We start from the raw sequence: 6000 nt of genomic DNA on the forward strand, positions 1-6000 counted from the left end.
ATGGCTTGATCTGGGAGAAAGAAGGAAGGAATAGATGGTAAAGTATACTTCACTTGCTTCAAAGTGCAGCAAGCATGCCATGCCAGTTGTGGGACCCTGTCCGTCTGGGCTGTGAATGAGGTCCTAGCCATCTGCTATGAAGCCCTTCCTTGACAGCACAGTTCCAGACCATTGGACTATAAACTTCTTGGCCTTCTGCTTGTAAGCCAACCTCTGTACTTGAATTTTTTTTAAAAAAAAAAAAGGGAAAAGGAAAATAAGCTTTATATCTGTCTGCATTTTTCCCCAGTGAATAATTATTTACCATTCTGCCCCAACAAGGGAACAAAGTACCTTGCATACAGAAAAACCCATTATGCAAAATGGGCACATTTGGGGCATTGATGCACTACAATTGGCACTACAATTGTAAATAATATTGTAAAGCAAAATACTTTGTTAAACTAATGCTATTAAGATGTTAAGGAGAACAAAATAATGAACTTACTAGGACAAAAAGTAGAAAAAAATTAAGTTGAACAAAATGGAATTTAGAACACTCATTAAATCAGGTCCTTGGAGAACTGATGCTGTAGGTCTGGTCAGAAAAAGATTGAACAGTTCTAATTCCTTTCCTTTGTGAAGACAAGACCCAAGATCAGGTTTGGAAGAGAGAATCACTAAGCCTTCTACTGGGATCCTTCCTGGTGGTGACACCAAAATTAGAACCACTCCCTCAGGCATATGCACTTCAGGTTCTTTGTTGTTGTCTTTTCATGTGCCAGTTGCAAGCCCATCCTATTCTATCTGCCTTTGAATGATACTGAATTTAGTCTCTGTTCTTCATGTTGGAATCTTGGTCTATTTTATTGTCTTCTTTTAACTTTTGAATTGTTGCTGTTTGTTGCTCTTTTATTATCACTATCACATGATGAGATTTGATTGTTGGATTAAAAGGCAGGATATATAGACTCTAAACATTTGTGATATAAGATAATGGTGCTGGTTCTCTAGATAGGCAGGGATATCCCAAGTCTCAAATTAGCAGCACCAGCATATCCAGTAGGTCTGATTTGACAGTTGTTTCCAAATCGTAGAGGTGGACAGTGGTCAGGGGAAACCTCTAGTCATTACAGTCTAGTGTATAATACTGAACCACTTATCATATTCTCGAGGAAATCCCTCTTTTTTAAAAATTCAAATTCAGATGTTAACCCTAAATAAGAAAGAGACTGTGTGTACAATTAGGATGCTTTGAACTCTGTTTTTAACCATCTTCTCTATTATAACTTCAGTTTTTTGAGATTCAGCCAACGTTTTGTTAGCTATTATTGGAGACCAATAGACAGTGATAAACATAAGCTTACGGCAGCAAATTCCAATCATTGGCAAGGCTTAATTTGCAATGCATACACACAACAGAGAGGATTAGTTATGGCAAGTTCAGAATATAAATATCTTCCTTTTGATTCATAAATCAGGGGTCTGGGATTCCATGCAAAATATTATTTTATTTTATTTATTTTTATTATTGCTTTTTTATTTTATTTTATTTCATTTATTTTTATGATTGCTTGTTTTTATTTTATTTCATTAATTTTTATTATTGCTTGTTTTTATTGTATTTCATTAATTTTTATGATTACTTGTTTTTATTTTATTTCATTAATTTTTATGATTGCTTGTTTTTTATTTTATTAATTTTATTATTGCTTGTTTTTTATTTTATTTCATTGATTTTTATGATTGCTTGTTTTTTATTTTATTTTATTAATTTTTATGATTGCTTTTTATTTTATTTTATTAATTTTTATTATTGCTTGTTTTTTATTTTATTACATTAATTTTTATTATTAAATATATACACCCCTGCCTTGTTTTTTATTTTATTTTTTCATTATTTTTTATTATTAAATATATGCAAGTGCATTTTCTGTTTATTTATGGCACTTTGAATGCTAACAAGTCTGCCTTTCTTGGACAATTATAGTGATGATGATGATGATGATGATGGTGGTGGTGATATTGATATCAACAAGCCTCTGAGGCACGGCCAATGTAACTTGCTGTGATTTTTACAAACTCATGCGCAGTGAAGAAAAACCACAGTCCCTTGACCAAGTACACACTTCTGAGAAGTAAAGTTGAACCCGAGGGCAAGTCCATTTCTGCCATCTGTCTAAGAATAATGCCAAAATGTCCTCCATTTTGATCATGCCTAAAAAACATGTATTTATATTAACATTTTTAAAAAAACCTCAATTTTTTTGTGTGTCCTCCATTTTTATAAAAATGTGTCCTACATTTGAAAATGTTGCCCTACATTTGTCCCGGTTTGGAGGTCCTGACTTATGGCAACCCTACCCACAGCCTCACATTGTTCTGTTTAGAAGATGCAGGCCAATATCACCAGACCAGGATCAGACAGACCAGACGCTGATCTGGCAATCCCAGTCAGATCCTTGCATAAAAGGGCCTCAAAATGACCTGCCATTTGCTGTGGATTTTTCCAGATGGGTCCCAGTATTGCCATTCCTGAGCAAACCTCCAATGCCACATGTGATGTGAAATGAGGTGTCTGGCCACATGGATGCACCCAGGTACCCCATTTCCATGTCAGACATAGTAACAGGGGTCTGCTCAGTAGCAACTATGGTGAAGGAAGGTATGGTGCACATGTTGGTTGTGGATCTGTTATGCAGTGCTAGACAGGCATGTAAACACCTGCCCATCCTCAGGGACTGACCTGCATTAGGACTGCTATCCTGGCCTGGCTGCTCAGTCCCCTAGCAACCCTATAATAATTTGCATTACAACAGGGATAGGTATTTCTGAGGAAACTCGTTTGCCTTATAGTTATTGTGAGGATTTTTTAAAAACCCGCTTTTCTACCATGCAAATGCTTTGGAATGTATGTATGCTTCTTAGAGCAGCTGTCTTACAAGAGAATGAATCATCTTCAAAGATTTTGTGGGACAAATCCTTCATGTGAAAGGGAGTGGCAGTTGATATAATTCTTCCTTCTTATGACAGTCTCCCAGCACTTTGTGACCCTCTGACCCTACAGACAACAAGTTGTAGACAACTGTGTCCAGTGGAATTATATAGCAGTTAGAACAAATAACTCTTCACTACTGCAGTTCCTCTCCTGAATCTGAAGTTTATGGAACCTCCAGAGCAGATTTAGGGGTGTATGTTTGAGGATTCAGGGAATAGAGGATGGAAAAGTACCCCTGTGTCATTCCACATCTCCACAGACATTCTTTTTTCTAGCACAGAAAATCCTTGGAGTGATCACTGTTGTGGAAAATATTTTGGTAATATTTGTTGGAAAACATGCCTGAAAGGCACAAGGGTGAGTGTGGCACATGTGTTCAGTCAGGAGAACACACAAAGCCATAAATATTCTTGCTGGTTGTAGCCTACTGAAGGATTTGCCCCACAAATTCTTTGAAGATGATTCATTCTCTTGTAAGAAAGTTGCTCTAAGAAGCACACATACATTCTAAAGCATTTGCATGGAAGGAAAGCATTATCATAGGCTTTGAAAAACCATTCATTTTCAGTTGCTTCTTAGCTGAGCTACTATAACAAACTGGTGCCTCATTGGTTGTTTATAGTGCTGCTGCTTTTAAATTGTGTTTTTGAATGATTTGGATATTTTCATATGAACATTGGCCAGATTGTGTTGTATTTCTAAAGGACTGTACTTCATCAATCAGTATGTTATAATTTTGAAACAGGATATTGTAGTTTTCTCATAGTATGGGCTTGTTGAAGTATTTCAAACCAACACCTATATACATCAGGGACGTAGCCAGGATTTTGGGAAGGGGGGGGAGGGGGTCCAGACTAAGTGCCACCATTATAATGGGGCTTGGTTGCGGCAGTGCGGTAGCACACACCATTAATTTTAACCAAAGGGAGGGGGGGGGCCCGGCCCCCAAGGCCCCCCCCCCCCTTTGGCTATGTCCCTGTATACATGCACTTTATCTGTATATGTGTATATGTAATTTGGTCCCATATTTCCTGCTGCTGGCCTTCCTTGTCTGTTGTCTTCCCCATCCTGCTTCATATGTTACATCTTTATTACTTCAGTGTCTGTTCATCCTCATGTTTTCCTGAACAGTTGAAACAAATCAAACGATTATATGTTTGTAGATGCTCTAGAGTCTAACAAAACAAAAGCAAACAAAGCATGATTCCTTCTTTGACACAACAGTAAAACATTAAGAATAGGAAGATCTCTCACAAAGACATTTGCTACTACAGCAGAATGCTGTAATATGCAACTCTAATTATAACTACAAAAGATCACCTGGTAGTAAGACTGAGTTTTGATATATGTTCAGCAATGCCTCCCCCCACATGGCAGCCCCATACATAAGATATTAATCTGATATAAAACATCAGGGCAATAAAAACAGTGAATGCAAAATTATTTCAAGTTCCTGTACTATAAGAGAGCTATGCCATTCCAGTGCAGAACAAATAACAAACCTTTAAGAAGAACCTACCGTATACTGTTTTTCTGGGTTACAGATAATATCATGCTCAGACAGAAGTAGGAATATACAGTGTCATTAAATATGTGATATTTGAAGGTTGTTATTAACAAGGTCCCCCTGACATTTTCAACATTTCATTGGACGGACACTTTCTTGGTTTAACTATAAGCTTTAATGAATAAAATATTTTAAGTGTATCTTCTTTTTAATCAGTCAACACAAAATAATACACCAGCTGTTTTTGACACGGCAAAGTTTCAGCTATTTACTGGCCTCTAGCAGAAGCATGCTTTAAACCCAATCACATTTTAATTCACCGATGCCAGTGGAACTTATTTGGCTATAAGGGTGCTTCAGACTGCAGCCTCTTGTATTTTAATACCTGTTTTCCTCTACAGCATGACAAGTGCTGGAGGATGACAATTCAACCTACAATATTTCTAAAATGTGTAAATATCCTAGGGTTGCCTTAAAAGTGAGTGACTTGAGACTATGCTGTCTACACTTTACTAAGAATCACTTTTTGCGGGCCTAAAATTATTATTTATCAGGTGATATAAGACATTAATAAATAAGGTTATATGTGGATACCATTTCTCCAGGCTTCTGAGTTTAGTGGGTGTTGTTTTTTTTTTAAATTACTACATATTTGATCAATGGCATATAATAAATAATTGCTACATTGATTTAATCATTTTAGTAGTAAGTATTTTATACAAGGTTTACCTCAATGATCTGTGTTCTGCATAGATTACAGGGATTCAAGTTTGGGGATGAAAAAACTTTGGGTTGAAAAAACATTTGAAGCTAATATTAGAGCCTGGAATTTACTCTGGACCCCAGAGCATAATTTTACTGCTGTTCAGTTAAGGATGGGTTCTGTATGCTATTATATTAATTTATTTTTCTTAAAAGCAATAGGATATTTGTGTAGGAAAAATGACTCATATGGACATTCACCAATGATGTCAGGGATTTACAAGTTCTAGTTTAATATACTAAATCTGCAGAAATATATATATAGTGCACATGCCCCAACCACAGGTTTTCCATCCGCAGATTTGAGCATCCATAGACAGCAAGCCCCATTGACTTCAATGGCTGCACGAGCATGTGGTCCTGGAAGAGCAGCTGCATGCACAGGCATGTGTGCTGCCACTGAATACCATGGGACTTGAGATAACACGGTTTTTGCCATCCATGGGGGGTCTGAAATGGAACCCCTGCAGATAAGAAGGGCCTACTGTACAATATTACATTATATATCTGGTAATAATAAGAGAATCTGAGATATGCTTTCTTCCACGGAGCGTAAATCCTTCTAAACATCCCTGTAAACACTGAATGCACCAGTTATTCGTCTTTGCATTCCATTTTATTAGTATGGCATTTATGATTACTCTATCAGCTCTTGGTCCTGTGCTAACATCATTGGAATGTATGAGAATCCCTAAAGGTAAAGGTAAAGGTAGTCCCTTGACATGAAAATCTAGTTGTAACCAACTGTAGGGGG

Source organism: Sceloporus undulatus, chromosome 4, assembly GCF_019175285.1.
Source record: "Sceloporus undulatus isolate JIND9_A2432 ecotype Alabama chromosome 4, SceUnd_v1.1, whole genome shotgun sequence".
Taxonomy (NCBI): domain Eukaryota; kingdom Metazoa; phylum Chordata; class Lepidosauria; order Squamata; family Phrynosomatidae; genus Sceloporus; species Sceloporus undulatus.